At 42.1% G+C, this 22,247-nt stretch overlaps 1 protein-coding gene and 1 long non-coding RNA gene across 14 annotated transcripts in view; one reads left to right on the plus strand and one right to left on the minus strand.

The window, feature by feature from the left end:
- The window catches only part of GRIP1 (glutamate receptor interacting protein 1), an 894,479-nt gene that overhangs the window by 548,975 nt on the left and 323,257 nt on the right, over positions 1 to 22,247 (plus strand). The gene's annotated exons all lie outside the window — the stretch shown is intronic.
- Positions 1 to 22,247, minus strand: part of LOC142495190 (uncharacterized) — a 66,788-nt gene that overhangs the window by 23,413 nt on the left and 21,128 nt on the right. Inside the window, exons 3-4 of one of the 2 annotated variants that reach the window (XR_012801686.1) lie at positions 13,544 to 13,725; positions 12,063 to 12,316 (exon numbers count right to left, since the gene is read on the minus strand). The exons of the other annotated variant lie outside the window; for it this stretch is intronic. This is a non-coding gene — a long non-coding RNA (uncharacterized LOC142495190). Of the gene's footprint in view, positions 1 to 12,062; positions 12,317 to 13,543; positions 13,726 to 22,247 lie in introns of those variants that run through there. 2 annotated transcript variants of the gene reach the window in all.

Here is a 22,247-nt window from a genome sequence, read left to right on the forward strand (position 1 = left end):
TGAAAATGTGTTGCCTGGCAGATCTAAGCTATGTAATATTAATATAACTGGAGTCTCCCAAATTACAGGAAGTACGATTTCTCTCCCCCCTCCCCCTATAAAATAAATACATTCTATAACATCTGTTAATCAAAATATGGTGTTTGCAATGAGCGCTACAGTTATTTTGTTAAATGGTACTTTTTAGAAAAAGGAAAGACCCCTTTTATTAAGGTTACATTTTGAAGGAGCTTGGCATATACTGTAGGAAGAAAGGAACAAGGACTGAAATCCAATTTGTTTTTTGTTTTTACAGTGTGCACATTAAAGGATCCAGGCAGTTGCACTTAACTCCTGCCATTGGGGAAATGCATGCTGCAATTGAGTCTCCTTCATTGGAGTAAGAATAATTGTTCTCCATTACTCACCACATAGACGGGTATTTAGCTTTAATCAACCTCACAAGCTTCTTTTTCTCATGAATGTTTACTATGTTGTTAGTCCATTAAACTATATTTCCCCCTACCATTGAAAGAGTCTAGTTTTCTCCAGGCTGCTACTGTACCTCTTCACACTACACACCTGTTTGGTTAATGCATTTCTCTACTACATGTTTTCACCTTTTCGTTTTCTCACACAAGTCTTAAAGTGCCACCAGGGATAGGCTTCTATTTATGGCGTTCCGTATCCATGGTGTGTTGGTGCATCTGAGGTTTGTGCCTAGTACATGCAGCGTTGTGAATACATTCTGTATATAAATATGCATTAATCTTTAGAATGTGTATGTAAACGACAACACCGGCTGCTTATTTCTTAGGTGTTTGGTTGGCTTTATTGTCCCTTGCGGTAACAGAGCACAAAGGAGTTTGGTTGGCAGCATCTTATCACTCTGGGACCATTTTCATGTCTTCAAAATAACAATTGTTTTCTAGGTGCACAACTCTGTAGATCCCTCACACTCGCAGCACCATTCTGTTCCTCCCCGGTACACCCATCAAATATATATTAGAACCAACGCTAACACCACCCCTGTCACTAGTTTTAAATACCTGGGCATATGGTTTGACTCCCACTTAACATTCGGGATGCACATTGATACCCTGACAACCAAGACCTATGCCAAACTAGGGGTACTTTACAGGAACAAATCCTCCCTAAGTCTCCTGGTCAGAAAGCGTATCGCACAGCAGATGTTAATGCCAATTATTGACTATGGAGACAAAGTATATTGCACGGCACCCCAAACCCACCTTAGCAAACTTGATACCCTCTACAATTCCATATACCATTTTGTTCTCCAATGCAACTACAACACACATCACTGCGAAATGATCAAAGAACTAGATTGGTCATCACTCGAGTCTAGGCACAAAGTTCACCTTTCCTGTCTTGCCTTCAAGTTCTTTATGGGCAAGCTACCCAGCTACCTGAACAAGCTCCTCACCCCTACCACATGCAGCACCTATCATCTGAGATCAGACTCCAAAAGACTGTTCATGGTTCCAAGGCTCAACAAAGTATCCGGACGTTCCTCCTTCTCTTACCGTGCACCCCAAAACTGGAACAACCTACCAGAGACTCTCGCATCCACCACCAGTTTAAGTTCTTTCAAATCTAAGGCTGTCACACATTTTAACCTTGTCTGTAACTGTTTCATACGCCCATAATATATATTATCTTTAACTGTGCATGCAATGTCTTGTATATAATGTATAACCTGCTCATTTATGTAACTGTATCTGTAACCATGTACTATTTGTCTTAACTCTGTGCCCAGGACATACTTGAAAACGAGAGGTAACTCTCAATGTATTACTTCCTGGTAAAATATTTTTAAAATAAATAATATGGTATGCACCAACCTATAACTTGGTCACTGTGGTACACGTAGAATGATTTATGTCTAAGTAGACACAAGGAATTAACAACCCCTGTTCAGTAGGTTCATCAGGTAATATATTACAATCTATTTAAAACCAGACACAGAACATAAAACACAGACAAAGCTCAGTTTTAGCACATCCAGTGAGACTCATACACGGTACAGTGCCTAAATATATATGTATAAATATCTAATAAGTATATAATGTGGTTATTTTGGGGGTTTAATAGGAGCTTGTTAGGTGTCCAGTATGTTTTAATATATTACAATCTACATATTTAAAACAAATAAACAATGCTTGAGGATCAATATACAGTTCAATCCCGTTATAACGCGATCCGTTGCAACAAGAATCCGCTTATAACGCGGTGCAAGCGTGGCTCCCAATTTTTGTATTTATGAATACTTTACAACACGATTATTGGTATCTTAAATACTTTATTGTACAATGCATACAATTGTACATTATTTCTAACGCGATCCGCTTATAACGCGATGTAATTCTTTGGACCCCAAGCACAGCGTTATAAGGGGGTTCAGCTGTATCTCTAAAATAGAATTATTCTGTGTGATCTCGCAGTGTATATTCTAAAATATCACTGGTGGGCAACATGCTGCCCAGGGGGGTTTCACCTGCGGTCTCTAACAGCTGCCTGCCCCAACACAGGCATTAAGCAGCACCACCGGGGAGAGAGAGATAATGTGTGGCCCTTTTTGAAGTATATTATGTTGCCCACTTCTGATTGAGATAAGAGGGAAATTTATAGATAACTGGTTTCTCTCGTTTAGGGAGGTCCAGCTACCTCTATCTGTGAAGGGATGAATATGTTGACAATCCACCAACATTCATGTGAACTGATGATTTGTCTGCTGGAAAAGATTGTTGTCTTAGTGGTTATGTTTTGTCTGGTTCTGTATGCCTGTGCGCTGTATTTGTAGCTGTTTTGCTCTATAAACTCAGATGCTACACATTTCCTTGGAATCCACACATGTTGGAACAAGATGGTCTTCTGTTTTAAAAAAAAAATTGTTGACCTTACTTTTTATTTTCAGTTTGTGTGTTTTATCGGAGTTTACTACTACTGTATACTGTATACAAGTTGATTTATATGAGTCGGCTTCAATAGAAATCAAGTTTCTACTAAATGAAATATGCAATTGTGGGAGATAGGGGGAAAAAAGTCCCATATGACTTCTTACTTGCGCGCCAGAGACTCGGGTAACATTTTGTTTCTGGGAGTGATTAGAATGCAATCTGGTGTATTCCTTGATGTGCCACAATAACACACTTTATTTGACCTTTTCTTTGCTTTTAGTTTTTCGGTTTTTGTTTTTAAATAGTATTGGGTTATTTCTGTCATACAGTTCAAGGGTCAGAAGTGCATATCCATCCTCTCCATATGTTGGAATTCACCAGTTGTGATCAAATGTCAGACCTCACTTTGACAATTGAGGATTCTCCCGAAGAGTTCTCCCCACTCTTCCATTCCGTTCTGCTTAGGAAGACTTATTGAACTTTGTCAGTTGCTTTATAAAGCAGTGACATTTGTGTCAACTGTATAGTAAAGTTTAAGTGGCATGTTTAAAGGGTTAAGTCTGGGTGACACATACAATATTTTTTTTTTAACCCAAATCAGGCCTATAAATGTTCATTTGTAAACATGGTGAGCTGAGACCTGGGAGGCATTTGACTTCCTCAAGCCACAGGGTTCCTCCTTTATTGGCGCTCTGATAAATACAGGGAGGGATAAGGGTAAAGAAAAGATCTCGTTAACAAAGTACTGGCGTAGCACGTCTGCAGCAGTGTGTGAGACTATAGCTTTGTGGTTTATTGATGAGTAATCCTAAAGAGAGAAAATCAGTTAGATTTTTCAATATGGCTTTTTATTGCAAAATCAGTTTTTTTTATTTTTTTTTTTTTCAAATCTTCGTTTTTTTTATTTTATTTTTTTAACATTTTTTTAAATTTAGAAACTTTGCCTTGGATGAATGTATTTTAATTCAGTCCATTTTTGACATGTTCATTATTTAATCACTAAAGTAGTATGTAAAACGTTCTCAATATCATGGTGTGCCTCTGTCGATTTTGTTATTTTACTAACCAGTAATGATCTCATCTCTGGCATTTTGGAAGCCTGTCTGCTTTCTGATTACTACAGTATAAGTATGCGGTTTATTGACCACAACACAGTAAGTAAGTGTACATTCTATTTATTTTTTTAAAACACGGCTATATGTTCTGTATCTTCAGTCTTCCTTTTCTGAAGATGCAAACCAGTAAGAAGATATTACTGCCATTTGAATAAAATAAAACATTTTAAAGTGCTTCTGGACTAAACTGCTTTTCATTTAAATGCCCTGAGATTTTTCTCTTTTTTTGCCTCTTCTTTTTATGTGAATCAGATTTTGGTCAATATTTACTAGGCGGTGCTATTTAATAAGACGCCAGAAAGCTCTTTTCCGTGGCCCCTCATAGACAGTGACAAAGACTTGCATGAAAGGAGGCCAGCTCGGGTAACCCGTGTCGGAGAGAGACTCCATTTCTGGAGGCCTTGGCTAAAACCATTTTGTATTAACCTATGTAAGGAAACAAGGAGGGACAGTTTAGTTTACATGAAGTATCTCCTATCATTGCTTGTGCAGAACAACATCTGCCAATTTCACCGCAACCCATATCACAGGGAAGGAAAATTTGCCAGCAGATTTTCTGAGCCGATATCTTATGAGCCGGAAGAATGGTCCCTGGCAAAATACTATCTTCAGCCAGCTGGTGGTGAGACTGAGGGACTTCCCGAGGGTTCCCGTGTTTGCAGCAAACAGAAAACTAAACTGATTCTGTTGGAGAGTTTTTCACCCAAAGGCTGCCTGTGTGGACGCCCTCTCCTTAACATGGAACTTTCAATTGGCATATATATTTTCATTGATTCCTCGAATACTGAGGATACTCTGAAAAATCAGACCGGACGGGGCAGGGATAGTGTCAATAGTTGCAATCTGGCCATGCAGAGCCTGGTTTCAGCAATTGGACAACATGCTGGCGGATGAGCCATGGCAACTGCTGGGGTTCCTGGGTCTCCTGTCCCAGGATTCAGTATCCCAATCAAGAATCTGGAGATTGAGCGGATCCTACTCAAAACCAGGGTGTTATCGCAGTCATACAGACCTTCATGGCAGCAAGGAAAATGTACAAGTATGCAGTTTGATAGGATTTGTTCACACCTTCGAGGGAAAAAAAAGTGTTGACACTAGAATATACAGTTCTTAATTTTGGAACCAACTGTTCCCGCAATTCTGGAATTCTTACAAAAAGACTTGGAGCTGGGGCTCAGTGTTTGTTCCCTGAAGGTACAAATATCGCCATTATTGATATTGCTGGGAAGACCATTATCTACTGTGGATCTCAGAGTACGGTGTGTGGTTTTTTTTTTCCCAAGCACTGCGGAGAATTAAACCGCAATTCCAGGATCCAATTCTCTCCTGGGATTATCCCTTGGTCCTGTAGGCATAGACAGGAGCTCCTTTCAAACCCTCCAGCAAGCTTCAAATGCGGATTTAATGCTCAAGGCAGTGCTATTGATAGCTGTAACATCCATACACCAAATTATACGAGCTACAAGTGTCATCCATAAACGAGACATTCCTTGTTTTTCATCAGGACAAGGTCGTCCTGAAGCTGGTCCAGCAGTTTTTTGCCAAAAGGGATCTTTGCCTTTCATCTCAATCAGGAGTTGATTTTACCTTCAATCTGTCCGAATCCTTCAGATGATAAGGAACGGGTATTACACACTCGTAGGAAAGTCCTTCAGTTGATTAACAATATGTTAAACACAAACCAGCATGACAGAGACGCTTCCATCACTACCAAAAAACATTGTGAACATTCTTATTACCATTTCATATACATGCAAATTGTTTGGCAATCAATTTGCTGTGTTTATGAGCTCATGACCGAACATCACGTGGTTTTCTCTTATTTGTTCAACAAATTTGCGATCATTCTGTTTAACATTCCTGAAATAGAGTGACATAAATGAATACATATCGCAAATTCTAATACTTATTAATTGCTTTGTCTATCAGTGAATCTTTATTTGAATATCTCGAATTTGTGACCACCAGAACAGAATGCCTGCAGCAGGTCTCAAAGCCTAAAAGAAACACGTGCTGCCGCACAGAAGAGAATGTGTAGGACAGGGGTGGGCAACTCCAGTCCTCAAGGACCACCAACAGGTCAGGTTTATAGGATATCCCGGCTTCAGCACAGGTGGCTCAGTCTTCGATATCCTGAAAACCTGACCTGTTGGTGGCCCTTGAGGACTGGAGTTGCCCACCCCATGTATAGGAGGAGTAGCAGGAGGCAGACCTGGGTGAAGTTAGCTCACTAGGCATACGACACTGAATTTCACTTTTCTTTTAGAGGTACAGCAGAATTACAAGTATACAGTATAAACAAAACAAAGTACAATGTGTCCTAACCACTATCAATGTATGTATAAACTTGCAAGTCAGTAATTTATAACTCAAATATTTTATAATCTTGGTCTCTTCTTTAATAAAAAATTTTTTTTTAATCAAATGTACATTCCAGTGATAAAAGAGTAAATAGCATAGCGGCATATTACTTATTTCTGGGGGAAATATTACTATAAAATGTAATCTTTTCCTGCCTTGTCATTCACAAAATCCATGCCCGGTCTGCCTACATGACAAAACTGTTTCAAATCCAATAATAGTGTACTATTCCTTTTTAAAATAGTTTTTACTTAATATCTATGCCAAGATTGTACCATACCTCATTGAAAAGGGCACTAATGGAAAATATTATTTCAATTGGCATATGGCCAACATGAAAAAAAATGGAATTCTTTCCCCTATAGATCAGCATATCTTTCGTTGTCTTTGGCTTTATTCTTCTACATTCTTATTACTATTGGGCTATTAGATTCATTGTTGAATCTATTACAAATATCTTGGGTTATGATAAGATTATTTTTAGCACATTTTCATTTTCCATGTCCATATCTTTTGGATCTGGGATACACATATAGCAGATATCAATAGATCTCTTCTAAATGTCTCTACATTATTTTCAACACCTATATAGCAAAATAATACATAATATAGGCTAAAGCTGTACAATTTCAGACATTATTGAAATCCCTGCTCTCTGGTTAAAATTCCAGGCATTATTCATTCAGTAATGCCTGGAATTTTTGGCAGCTTACCAAGTTTTTATTTCTAGCCAATTAGCTTTTCCTTTGTCAGAACAGCTCTGAGACAAAGCAAGGGATTGGTCAGGAGGCAGCAGCCAGGCAATGACTCCTCCCCCTCCCTCCGTGCACAGAGCTCCATGCTGGACACACAGAGAGGAGGGAGAGAGTGTATTTGTAGCTGCAAAGTAAGTGTCTGTCTGTAGAGTTTGTTTGTAGCTGCAGTTTCTGTCTGTCTAGTGTGTGTTAGCAGCAGCTGCGTTTATGGGTGTAGCTGCAAAGTTTGTGTGTAGCAGCAGCGTGTGTTTAAAGAGCTGCAGTGTGTGTGTGTGTGTGGCTGCAGTGTGTGTGTGTGTGTGTGTACACAGAGGGGGCAGCAGTGTGTGTGTGTGTGTGGCTGCAGTGTGTGTACGTGTGTGTGTACACAGAGGGGGCAGCAGTGTGTGGATATAGATAGCTGCAGTTTAAGTGTATATAGAGGTGCTTTAATGTATTTACCATTTTATTTGAATAAAAAAATCTATATACAGTAACTATGCAAATGGATCTATTATTTTATGAAAAAAAACATTTAGCCTATAATAGTAATAATCCTCTCAGAACAGGGCATTACTGGCCAATAATTCCCTGGCTGGGTTAAAGTCCCTTTCTAACTTTAGTATGCTTGCGGTTTTAACCTTTCTCTTATCCTCCTGTTTCTCAATACTTTTATTCCCCATTGTTGCAAAGATAAAAAATAAAAAAAAGATTAAAAACTGACCAACCACAGCGGATGTGGTGTCCACCGTGAAATGACAGGCACTGTAACATATTTCCAAAAATAAAAAGTTCCATGTGGTATTTTATTCTTTGGAATTATCAATTCCCGCAGAACAATTGAAACGTAGGACCAGACACACTCCCAAATCCCACATCGGTACTACCCTACTGAATACTCACCACCTGGTCTTCGGCTAGGTCCCCAGTGCAGCCGGCTTTGTGCGCTCCTCTCGCCAGCCCCTTACCTCCTCCCTAGCTGTCCCTGGTTTTCCCTCGCTTTCTGGCTCACAGCAGGGGCTACAACAGGATTGTGTTCCCGTGCGGCGACACATCTCATGGTGTGCCAGGGAGCCAATCAGAGAGGTGGTTTGCTCATGCTTCTGCTCTGCTCCTCCCATCACCGTCCACTTTGAATCCTCCTCTTCAGCTTCTTTGCCCGGTGATCTCTTTGATGCACGGCCCCTCGTGCAGCATTTGCAGGAGAGGGGAGAGCGAGCGGTGGGGGACTTTATTTACTCTTTAACATAAAAGCCGTCATGGCTAGGGTGACCAGATTTTCAAAATGAATATAAAAAAATATTTACAAAACAATGTACATCACGTCACGCCCCTCGTTGCCATGACAACGAGACACTAACGTCAGGTGGTGACATGTTGCCATGACAATGTGGCATCACGTGATGCCTCGTCACCATAATGCATCCCATTGTCATGTCAACTTGGAAGTCGCTGGAAGTCACTTCGATTTGATTTTTCCAGTGACCACAGCATAACGTCAGCACTATAGCGCGGCCTTAGGCTGGACTTATAGTGCCAGCGAAACAAATGTATTGCCTCCATCGCGTGCGCTTATAGTAAGCAAGACGCGACGCTGGTGCGCGAATTTCTGAAGCCGGTCAAATTTGATTTTTCAGAGGCTGTCACATGTGGTAAACCAATCAAAGACCTGGTCGCCGGAAAGCGAATTATAACTTTCGCTAGCGGCGACAGGTAATGTCATCCGTCGCGCGCACTATAAGCGCGGCCTTAGGTTAATGTCACACCTCACAAGCCCCCTCTATTTCCCACCCTCTACCCATGAATTTCTCTCTCCCCTCCGTCTCACTCACCCCCCCTCCCGCCTCGCATGTATTTATCTCCCCTGTCTTACTACCTCTTTTGCTCACTCACTCCCCCTCTCTCCTCTCACTCGCCCCTACCTTCCATCAATTACCCCACTCTGCTCACTCAATCCCCCCACAAAATACATACCAAAAACCCCACCCCGCAATACATAATAAAAATACCCGCCCCGCTAATACATATTAAAAAAAAGCCCGCCGCCCCAATAAATTTTTAAAAGACCCCCATACATATTTTAAAAAATTGGGCCGCACAGGTAAAATCATCACCATCCCCATATACCCACCCCCCGCAACTCCCATCCCCCCCCCCCCGCATCGCCCATGTCTCTCCCTCCAATTGTCTACCTCAGGTGGCTGGGGTTCGGCTTAGGCGGGTTCAGGTAGGAGGCGGCAAGCTGTGGCACGCGCTCACTAGCGGAGGTGCCGCACTGCTAGCGAGCGGCTGGGGTGCCGGTCTGGAGGGAGGGAGAGCCGGGGACCGGGGGGATTGCCGAGGGAGGGAGAGCGGGCAGCCAGGCTTTTTTTTTTTTTTACAAAGCCCCACCCCCAGCATCCGCCTACCTTCAGCCAATCCCCTGCGGCCCGGCATTCAAAGCCCCGCCCCCGCATCCTCCATCCAATCCCCTGCGGCAGAAAATATTCACCGGTCGGCTGCCGCATCCTCCTTCTGCTGCCGCGTCCGACAGGCTAAAAAAGGGACCAGAGCGAAAACCCGGGACATTTCCGGGACGGACCGGCAACCGGGACAGCACTGAAAAAAAAACTGTCCCGGCAAAACTGGGACATCTGGTCACCCTAGTCATGGCCCGTGCCCACCTGCCCTGTTTTGGCCACACACCCCTGCGCCTGAGAACTCTGCTGCATGCCGCAGATTGCTGTCCAGCGCTGAGCACGTGCCGCCAGGACGCCAGGCGCGCATGCAGCAGCCTCCAGCGGGACCTTAGCCTGTCACGTCTGTTCACTTGGGTGTCCGGCACCCAAAGTATCCACTTGGCTCCCTCTGCTGTGAAACAGTTGGCTCTGAATGCAGTTCATGATCCCTTGAGGCAGGGGCACCATCTGTCTCCTACCCCTGAAGGCCTTTTCTGGAAGTTTTCAAAGATCCCGTCAGGTTATACATGTAAAAAGGTGATGCTGACACGGAGGTGTGTTCACAGAGTAGAATTAGTTTATTATGAACGCAGCATCAGTACTAGTAAAATAGCCAACTGTATCCTGTGTGCGCAGAACAAAACAGAGTACTATCCCCTGGTCAAGACACAAGGAATCTTATTCAGGGTGTTATACCTTTTTCAGAAGGCAGTTAAACGAGTCTCACGCTCTAGCATTCTCTGCACATGCTCCAATGCTTCCCTTTTTCTTATCTGTAACTGATTCTTCTCTCATTTCTCATACATAATGTTATCTTTCCTGTGAGCCTAATGTGTGGGATGAGTATCTCTGTCCTCTCCTGTGATAGGAGTTTTCTCAAGAAAGGTTGTTTGCCCAGATCATGTGTGCAGGTGTTTTCAGGCAACTGCTCCCCCAGCCTGATACTTGCAACATGAACCCATCCCTTGCTAGTTAACACTGGCCAAGTCTTCAACAGTCTCCTTACTTAAAATACTCTTAGAGTAACGTCCAGCGGTTTCAGGTCCAACAAGCCACACCGTTGCGCTAAGGTTATACAGGCAGTCCTCGGTTATCCGACACAATGTGTTACGAAAAATGGCGTTGGATAGCGAAACGTAAAGCGAAACACGTTTTCCCATAGGAACACTGTTTGAATGAAAGGTTCCGTTCCTGAAGGCATTTTTAATGCTAAAATACACAATATTTTACGCAGACAATAAGATATGCAGCACACAAATAGATTTATATAGTGTATATACTGTATTATATATATATATACACATATACACACACACACACACACACACACAGTGTTCGACAAACCTATACATTTGCACGCCCCGGGCGAGTGGATTTAACATCGTGGCGAGCTCCTATTGGCCCAAGCAGCACACGTGTGGTACTAGGTGGCGAGTAGATTTTTTGTTGATTTGTCAACCACTGTATATAATATATAATATAATATAAAAATATAATATAGTATAATATATATACTATATACACATAAACAACTTTGCAAAGCGTTGTAAGAGCATTGGATAAGCCGTTTTGGCGTTGTAAAAATGAACATAGGTATGCATTACATAGCGTTGGATAAGCTTTCTAAATAAGCCTAATGCATATTTTTTTACCTACAAAGCCAGGGTTCGGCAACCTGTGGCTCTTTCCACTCTTACTTGTGGCTCTCCCCAGGTTGCTGCTCCTCAGCTGCTGCACCTCTCCCTCCATGTCCTGCGGTGGCTACGGTGGGGGGGGGGGGGTGGCAGGTCGGCAGTCGTTGTGCCTCCTGTTGCCGCCAGATCCGGTGTCTCCTTGAGCTGCTTGGCCTGCCGCTCCTGCACACCGGGGGCTCTCATGCCAGTGCACACCGGAAGCGTGCACCACAACGTCCGGCACGTGCTGACGTCACAGAGTCCCCGGCGTTGGACATTGCAGGAGGCAGGCCAGCAGCTAGGGGAGACGCCGGGCCCCGCGGCAACAGGAGGCACGACCAGCGCCGGCCGGGCCCCCCCACAGCCACCGGCAGGACATTGAGGGAGAGAGGCAGCAGCTGGGGAGCAGTGACCCAGGACTGCAGGAGAGAGGCAGGCAGGGCCAAGGTTAGGGTATTTGTGTATATATATGTATTGGTGTGTGTGTATTTGGGGGGGTAGAGTGTGTGTTTATTGTGTATTTGTAAATGACAGCCTGTCTTGCACTGAAAAACCTTTTAGTGTATGTACGGTATATGAATGTGGTTGTGGGTGTGTAATATTCATGTATGTGTTGCGGCTCTATGAATATTTTGGACAAATACATTTTTTATAAAATGTCGCTTCGTCCTTGGAAGGTTGCAGATCCCTGGCCTAAGCTGAACTGCCTCTAACAACAGATAGAGATATTATGTTGATGAAGCGCATTCCACAGATGCAAAAAAAAAAAATTAAAAGTTCTCAACTCTGAAAGCGTTTTTTTATTTCACATATGTCCTAATTTTATGAAGAAGACTGTCCACTTTCTAACAGATTAATTTCAGAATCCAGTAGTAATTTACACTTTTAATGCAATGTTGAAGTAAAAGGTTACTTTCCCGCACCACCACAATATTCAAGGCCTGCCTTTAGAATGTATATTCGGTCTTTTTATTTTCAGTTATTACTAGAAATCATTCAAAAGCGACATTTAAAAAAAATGTTTTTACTTTTTATGAACACAAACAGGCATTGTTATCAAAGATTTTTGAGAAGTGGGTATTTCCAAGGTGCTCCTGCCTGTGAATGCAAGGGAAGAATCACTGTAGAAAATATGAGGAGGCTTGTGAAAAAGATTACATGAACAGAGTATGTTTGAAGCAATAGTCAAACAGACTTAAACATGAGGGAGGAACAGGAAGAACAACCTCCACGAATATGAACTATCAAAAGAAAGCGAGAGAAATCCAAAACTCCTATCCCTGCTTATTCTACTTGACCTCACTGCTGTTTTTGATAATGTTGACCACTTTCTTCTCATTCAGAGTCGACAATCTCTTGATATCAGAAACATAGCTTTATCCTTTATCCTCTCCATACCTTTTCCACCACTCCTTTCTTATCTTTTACGAACATGTCCTTGCCCCCTGTTGATTTGTCCATTCGTGTACCTCCAAGCTCTGTTTTGTGCCCTATCCTATCCTCCGTCTACACACAATCGCTTGGTGACCTCAGGAACTTCTTTGGCATAACCTATAACCTCTATACAGCTGACATGCATATCCATACATCTATCCAGCCGTAGCCTCACACCAGCATCCACTCGCAAGTCTTTTGGCCTATCCTCCTGGGTAGTGCTCTGCTGCCTCATACTTACTACTGTATATCTAAATATGTCTACAACTGAGGTATCTGTAAGCCTGGCCCAATATCCCTTTTTCCATCACCATACACCACAGCACATTTGCCTAGGTATGACATTTGACTCCTACTGCATTCATGCTCTGGCTAAAACCTCAACATTTGTCACCGCTGCAAAAATGCTAATGCATGCCTTTTTCCTCTCTCGTCTGGATACATGCAACTAACCAGGTTTTCCTGCATTGCAACGTTCTCCTTTGCAAACTATACAACATTCTAAAGTTAGAATACTTTTCTTTTCTTCCAGAACTGTGTCTGCTCGTCTCTTCCTCAAATCCCTCTCCTGGCTTCTAATCCAGTTCCAGATCACCCACAAAGTTCTTTCTTGCATTCAAGTCTCGCCATTCATCCGCTCCTCCATACATATCCACTTTAATTGCTAGCTATGCACCTGCTAGTTTCCTGTACTCTACTCATATTTGTCTCCCTTTCCACCCCCTTCACCTCTACTTCTCACCTTTTGCCCCTCATTTCCCCTTACCTGTGGAACTCCCTCACCCATAGCATGCGCCAAGCACCTTCTCTCCCTACCTTTAAGTCAAACCTAAAAACCCACCAATAACCTGAAGTCATGGCTACTGTCCCCACACCCACAGTCGTACTTACCTGTCATTGTGGCCAACTGCTGCCATCTACTGCAATTACTCATTCAGCCGCTGTCTGATGTTTTGTTTGATGGACTTAATGTATTATTCCCTGTAATGTATGGTCTCTCTTGTAAAGCACTACATACATTCTTGGTGCAATATATAAAGCAAATATATACTTCTGTTCAGTGAAAAAGTAATCTGCATTGGAATGAAACAAGTAAAATATTCAATTGCTAGTAAAATATTAACAGTAACTTGCACTATTCTGTTGGCGATACCTGCAGTAGCTCTTCATAGAGCGCGGGACATGTTAAATTATCTCCTGCTTTAAATACATAATATTATGATGGGCTTCTAATGGGCTGTAAATTTTATAGGATAGATTATATGTCGCTGTAATTGTTTCCAGGCTCTGAGCAAAGCAGTGAAAGGTCATACTTGTCACAGCCCAAAGGGGGGTTGGTGGTCTGTTTTATGCTGCAGATAATTGGATGTTTTGCAGCCACATTTCCATTCACAAGAGTTTTGTATTAAATAATAGATTAGCACTCAATTTTAGCAGCTTCTGGTTTTGGAATCGGTGTATTTCTACATGAGCAATGTTTCTTTTGTATTTTTTTGGTTTTGTTTTTTTAAAGGTGCATCCCACATATTTGGCTTACTGAAATATAATAATTATTTTTTTTGCCAGCCTCTGAGTAGTATATGTCAATCAAGTGTTTTCTTTACCCCTTATCGCTCATGCTGTACTCATCAGAGAACCAAGATGTGGAGAGGGGAGACTCTGGCTGTAAAGGGACTTGCAGAACACACAGTGACCTCACACAACAGGGTCCAACATAAAAACAAATGTTCAAAATACTTGTAGGTGTGCAGCAGAATATACTGAAGGTTAAGCTGATGCTGTGACCATTGTTGTGCATTTTGTTTCATTCAATAGAATTGACCTTGGGTCTGAATTTAAAAAAAAAAAAGTTTGCTTCACACCATAAACACAGCATCAATAAACCAGTGAACATCATATTTACTTTTGTAATACTAGATTGATGAAATAAAATTCCAATAGATGATAAATTCCTTTGTGGGCATACTATTATTATCGTAATAATGTGTTGGTTCACTTCCCCCACATCCCCCCCTCCATGTTATGTTGTATTATGATGTCAATCATTCCCATTCTAATGTGGAATATGTTGGCACCTTATAAATAAATAAATACTTGTGTAATCCTCCCTGCCTGGCTCCTAGGGAGTTTACATGGTTGTGCAAAGGTTGGCTACTCTGCATGAATTACCTTGACTCTGGGTGCTGGCTTCAGGTGCCTGGGTGATGTGAAAGAAAGGGTGTATAATAATGGGTGCCAGGAACATTTGTAGTACAATGGTCTTTTATTCGTGTCCCCAGTCACAGGGACCACTCTTACACTTATTGACAATGTTGTACTGTGTTTTACATAGCAGACATACATGAATACGGTGCTTCGATTAGTGCCCATTCTTAACACTCTAATGGAGGTGCGTTGACTTAGTTCTAATTAGGTGTGGGACACGGCCCCCGTTTGTTGCTTCAGGATCATCATCAGTATTACCCTGGTAACACTAGGCCCATACGGGAGTCCAGGCTGGTCCTTTTCAAGTGACCCAATACCTTTGGCCTGTTAGGGAACTGCAACTTCCATACAGACTGATGAGGAATATTAATGCAGATTCGCGGTTAAAGCTGATCCGCCGACACCTGGGAGCCCTCTTTCCTGTGGCCCTCTGTGGCATGCCGTTTTCCTATCACTTGGATATTCAGGACTCCATTAACCTTCTTCTGGGATCCTAACTTAAAGGGGCACTGTCCCTATCTACAACATAATGAAAGGATGGCCTGATTTGTGCTATTACTTTATGATCATCCCTATCTACTCTCCCCGATGCTCCTCTCCTCTTGTCCTCCAGGAACCTGACTTCTAGACCCTTCTCACTATCATTTTATATATTCCTTTTGACATCAGCATCCCCATAGTAACACAGGGTGGGGCCCAGCACACACTATCCCTTTAACTCCTCACAGTAACCTGGTAACCCCATTGAGAGGGGGTGGGGGGGGGTTCACTTATACTAACTTTAATGGACATTGCAGACTACAAAGGAGTCCTTTTTTTTTTATTATCGTAGGAGTTCCCCCTACTGCCAAAGCTCATTGAATGGCAAAGGGAAGCACCGAGGGACGGGGGTGGGGGGACCCCATGATATCAACGAGTTTACTTTTCATCAGGAAGCAAATCAACAGCCTCCAAAGGTTGACAGCAGGAAGCAATGGACCATAACAAACCAAAATATGATGGCAGCCCACAGTTCAAAAACAATCACTGTGGACCACGAAGCTTGCTGGGGATGTGCCAGGGCTTTTTGCTACTGTGGGAATGACGTGGTGAGATGATTATTAGGGACTATTACTATAGTATTAATGTTCTATTACGTTATGTCATCCTGTCAATTGCGTACTCTTACTAACGCCTAAGTCACCCACTGTTTCCTAGTGTATGGCTCCAATAACATTTACATTAAATTCTTTGCATGCTTTTTTGTTGGTCTGGAATTTGTGCAAACGCTATCCTTTCCCTCCCCTCCCTAACATAAGGCAGCTACTGACTGAGTTATGTGAATGTTACAGTACAGTGAGTACAGCGCCTATACCTAATATGTCATTTTAACAACTGCTGTTGTGATCTCTATTTGCAGCATATGCTGCACACAGCCTGACTTCCCTGATGAACTAGTTACATTTTGTTTAGATGGGACATAGAACTAAAGATTGTGTTCCTGCTGGGAGAGTGACTCTCTAAGGGACGTTCTATAGTACCGTGTGCGCGCTACGGCGCGCGCGCACGCAGAATTTCAGTTGGCTGACGTTAGTCAGCCTTTCTATGTAAGGGCCGCGCGCGCACACGGCAGGGAGAGGGGAGCCGACAGACAGCGGCGAAGATGAAGAAATTCATATTTTCGCGCCGCTGTGTGTGTGTGTGTGTGTGTGTGTGTGTGTGTGTGTGTGTGTGTGTGTGTGTGTGTGTGTGTGTGTGTGTGTGTGTGTGTGTGTGTGTGTGTGTGTGTGTGTGTGTAGGATTGTAAAACAAAAAAAAAATATTTATTAAACTTTTTTTTTTCTTTAAAAAAATCTATCTAGGACTTACTTTCACTCACACAACGCATGCACACACATATACTCACACACACACACACACACACATATACACTAACCTATAGCTCCCGGCTCTATATACATGAAAAGCATGCGGCACGTGCACGCGCGTTCGCATAGGAACGCGCGGCCGCATGCTGTATAGAACAGCCCTTAGGCCCGTAATATAGTGCAGCGGTGCGCAAACTGGGGGGCGCGGGGTGCGGGGTTTACAGAGGCCCCGCGTGCTTCCCGAAGGCACTTAAATTAAGTGCCGGGGGAGCTGCAGGGCCTCTGTAAACCTAACTTACCGTGGCTCCGGCGGCTTCCTCCCTGCGTCGCCATGGCAACGCGGTGTCAAAATGATGCTGTGAGGTCATGTGACGTCACGTTGCTATGGCAACGTGACATCATGACGCCGGAGCACGGGTAAGTGAGGGTTGGGGGGGGTGCGGGAGTGAGGGGTTCGCCGGCAGGGGGGCGCAGGGAAAAAAGTTTGTGCCCCCCTGATATAGTGTATATAGTGCATGCGCATCAATTAGAATTGGCTGTGTCCAGAATAAAGATGAGTGATCGATGCAGCATCCGCTCTGAATACTGGGACTCAACAGATAAAACGTAAAATTCAGGCTTTATTGAAGTTACATTAAAATGAAGACACTCGGTACATACAAAAATAGAAGAACCTCCTCCCACGCGTTTCGGGCATGTACTGCCCTTTCTCAAGGAGTATGAGATGAGCAGTGGGAGGAAGCTATTTAAACCTCCCACAAGCTAATAAAGCAGATGTGTTACACCTGAATGAATAAATGAAGTCTAAGGAGAAGTTGCATTGGATACTTGAGATCTACATAGTATTGTGTATAATATACTAATTGATATATGTAAAGGAGACCACTGTTATATCACATCTTTATGATTGCACACAGGGAGTTGGGTGCTGCTCATGAAGGATTATCATCCAGTTATTGTCTATATTAGTATATAACCATATATGGGTAAATATTTTGCTTGCAAGGCAATTTCTAAATTTTTAAAATTGCCTTGTCTGGTTGGCACTTTAGATATATTTAAGTAGGTGTTCTGTTGGTATAAACATGAGCTAGTCACTATGTTCCATTTGTGCAATAATTATATAAAATCAAGATGTTAAATTCAAGATATAGACTCATTGTTTAAGCAACAGTTGAAAATCAATGAGTTTATCCAATGTGTTATCAACAGTATTGGTGATTAGTATTCATAAAAAAACATTAAGAATCATAAATACACTAGGTAAAACATGTTAATAATCAATTAAAGTGGAATCAACATCAGATTACTTGTGTATATATAACCAGATTTAAACCGGGGAAGGGGACAGGAAAGGGGGGAGGGGGGGGGGAGAAGGAAAAAGTAGTGGGGGGGGGGGAAGAAAGGGGAAGAGAAGGAGAAGGGGGAGGGAAGAGATAATTGATTAATAATGTATACATATTATAGAAAGACTTTGAGGTCCCACTAAGTGTTGAGACCCTTCGGTATGATGGTGTCTACAGTAAAAATCAAAAATGCTTCTCTTTGGTAAAGAATTTTAGATCTATCTCCACCTCCTATTATGTAATTTGATTTTTTTCTAGGGCAATGCATTTAAAAAAATTTAGGCTGCCATTTTGACAGTCTTTAAAATGACTAGAGACAGCATGAGTAACATCCATGTTTATTATGTGGCTCATATGCTCAAGTGTCCTTATTTTGAATGCTCTAGTGGTGAGTCCCACATATCTTTTATTGCACCCGCAAGTGATCATATATATTACATGGTCAGTATTACAATTTAGGAAAGAGAGGATTTTGAATTCTTTAGTGTTGTCACTATTCATGAAGATTTTGGATTTTTGGGCGTATTGGCAGATTTTGCATTTTCCACAGGGGAAGCAACCAACGAGATTAGGAAAAAGCATATTTCTATTCTCATTACATTTAGAAGGTAACATACTGGGTGATATCATATTGCCTAAGGTATGGGCTTTTTTAAACACAAATTTAGGATCCATTGCAGCCATATCTTTTAGAAGTATGTCTGTATTTAAAATCCCCCAATGTTTTTTAATTATGGATTTAATGTTCATGGATTGTGTACTAAATTGTGTAATAAAAAATGGTGGTTGTATTTTATCAGTCTCTGTTTCATAATTTTTGTTAGTGTTCTTAACATGAGAAAATACAGAGAGATCAGTATTAATCAATTGATCTCTTGATATATCTCTTGCTCTGGTGTAAGCATGATGGAGATTATTTGGGTCATAACCTCTTCTGAGAAGTCTATCCGTAAATTCTTGAGAACTAACATCATAATCCTCCATAGTAGAACTGTTTCTACGAATACGTAAGTATTGCCCATAAGGAAGTCATTTAATGAGATTAGGATTGTGACAACTCGAGGCATGTAACAATGTGTTTCTAGAGTGTTGTTTCCTGTAAATTTTGGTATGTGTTTTGGAGTCCAAACCTACGTAAAGGCACAAATCTAAGAAAAATATGTGATGGTGATGAAATTGGTGAGTGAATGTGAGATTGAGTGTGTTAGTGTGCAGATAAGAAAATAAGGCATGTAATTCAGTGATAGACCAAGACCAAACTAAGATCAGGTCATCAATGTAGCGGTGATAAGTGACTATAAGATGTCGATAGGGGTTCCTATCCCCAAACACGTGGAACTGTTCCCACCAACCCATAAATAGGTTGGCATAGGAAGGCGCAAAAGATGACCACGTGGCCATGCCATGTGTCTGGAGATAGAAACCCCCCATCAAACATAAAGTAATTGTGCATGAGGAGGAATCGGATGCCATCCAACAGAAAAGCAATCTGCGCAGGAGCTAGGGTGGCATCAGATTCCAAAAAATATCGTGTGGCAGTGAGACCGTGCTCATGTGAAATGATGGTGTAAAGAGAGGCCACATCTAAGGTGACCCATAGGTAGTGTGGTGCCCAAGTGAAATTGGAAAAATGAGAGAGAACATGTGAGGTGTCTAAAAGATGGGAGGAAAGAGTATGAACTAAAGGTTGTAAATAGTGATTGATATATTGTGGCTGTGTCCAGGCCTGGCGTGCTATACTTAAGCTGCGCACGTAAGCGGTGGCGCGGCAGATCACAGCAGATACGTGAAAATTAATATTTTCGCGCTGCTGCGCCACGTTACGCTCTTTAGCCAATCGCAGCGCAGCTGGGATAGGCGGGGGTGGGGGGGTTCCCTGGGGCAGGAGGAGCAGGGCAAGTTAGAGAGCACCAAACATAATGATACATAGATATTGTACAGTAAGTGTGATATTGAATTAACGATTTATACAAAGTCTAACTAGACAACTTAAAAAAAAATGACATTTAAAATGTGGACTTTTTTACTGTATTATTTTGGTGAACATAACATTTAAGGTGGTTGTATTCTAATTATACTAAAATAGTTATTGTTTGAAATTTTCATATACTGTATTTGGTTTCTCTCGCCGTGGTTGTTGGCCGCTATACTTGTGTTCTGATCATCACAACAATACTTTTGTTTTGCACTAAAAATGCCAGTCAGATTCACGGAGTGGGACTTTTATTGATGTGCAGGTTGTGTGACGTCATAGCTACGCCCAACTGTCGCTCACAGCACGGACCCGTACACACAGTGTGTGGCACGAGTATTCGCACATGCGCGCGCCAACTATAAAACAAGCCTAATGTACAGTCGTTTTTCCAATCCTTGTCATGTTTATTGCAGCAATTCTTTCCTGTTAACAGGCCAATCTTAATAAAAGAGGAGGAGATAGAGATAAAAAATTCTCAAACAAAGTCAACAGTTTTGGATCTACAGTATGAGTTATGCACCAAAACTCCAATGGGTCTCAATGAACAAATAGATCTTGTCCCATTTTTGTAAAGTGTGTATATATATGTTTCTTCCTTTTTGAAGTGAAACTTTTTTGTGGCACAGGCATGCACAAAAATCTGATAGGGAAAAAAAATAAAACTGGTCACGGAAAAAATAATGAAGGTGAACGACCGGGCTTGTGCAGAATCTTACTTTGCGCATGTGCAGAAGCGTCGCCCGTATTTCGCGCATGCGCAGATCCATTCTCTGAAGGCCGCATGTGCAGAAGCAACTGCAGGGTCCCCTTCCTGTACAGGAGAAACAGCTGTTCAGGAAGCTCCACACATGCGTACAAGGTGCATCATTACGCCACGCATGCGCAGCAGCTGATTTACCGCTTGCGCAGAATTACCCATTGTCATCCCCACATACGTAGAATGAGCCTCCTTACTCCACACAAACTAATTGTACAATATACGCATCCGCACACTCCTATTATATTCAACACATGCGGACAAGGTCCCTCCCATTTCCACACATACACGAAGGTAGCATACGAGACACAACGCATGCGCACAAGGTCCCGTTCGCCTCCCCACATGCGCAGAGTTGCCTGCTCGACAGCCCGTATGCCTTTATGCCAAACAGTGTACGCATGCACACATGGCTACATTCCCCTCCCTATGCGCATGCACGCTCATTCCCCCTGCTACCTTTCACCTGCGCGTATGCACAGCTACGGACATATCCTCCCACCAACAACAATGCCCAGCCAACATTCAAGACCTGTGTTATACCTATGTGACCCCTGACACACTATGTACAGGATATACACATCTCATACTCAAAAACTAACCTCGCTCATACTTTCACCCTTCCCCATTACTACATACATTATCATTGCAATTAATATTACACTCGCCACCATAATGTCCTTTAATAACCAGATGAACACCACATAGTCAATTAATATTCAGAAGTTACACAACTTAAAGTATTTACAAACAGAGTATTTAAAAAACAAAACAAAAAAAACCCTGTCACTTATTGATCCGTATACATGACTATGTACATTGTATTTCATTTACAAACCACAGAGAAGTTTCACTTACTTCACGTGTGATTGCCGCACATCACTTCTTTTTTTTTCTTTTTTTGGGGGAAGGGAAAAGTCCCCTGTGCCCCAGTTTGACCAGTGGTGTCTGCACTTGCTCACATATAGATGTGAAACGTGGACTCTAAATATGAAGATAATTCAGATACTGTACTGCAAACAGCGCAGAGAGGTATGGAGAGATGTATGCTGTGCATTACCAGGAGAGTATGTAACACAAGGGGGTAGCTGAAAGGAAAGCAATGCCTCTTAATTGGTGCACGCCATATTTGAATTCGCAATGATACAATTCATCATGAAGAAAGTCATTTTGTTTCATTGTTTGGAGGAAATATCGATGATGGCGTAACACTGAAAAGACAGATTAAACAGGCAATCCAAGCAGTTAAAAAAAAATTGTTTTAATATATGCAGCCTTTGACTACCTTTTTATTGGAAACGTATTACCTAAGCTGCCAATCGATACGTTCTCTCATGATCGATCTGCAAAATCCTGTTTGCCAGGGTTCACCTAATGGCTGCCTTTCAGTTTCAAATCAATCCTTCAGTCATTGTGACTCAGCAGCTACAATGTATTCTTATATTACTAAGGTAACATTCTCTAT

Source organism: Ascaphus truei, chromosome 5 (assembly GCF_040206685.1).
Source record: "Ascaphus truei isolate aAscTru1 chromosome 5, aAscTru1.hap1, whole genome shotgun sequence".
NCBI classification, from domain to species: Eukaryota; Metazoa; Chordata; class Amphibia; order Anura; family Ascaphidae; genus Ascaphus; species Ascaphus truei.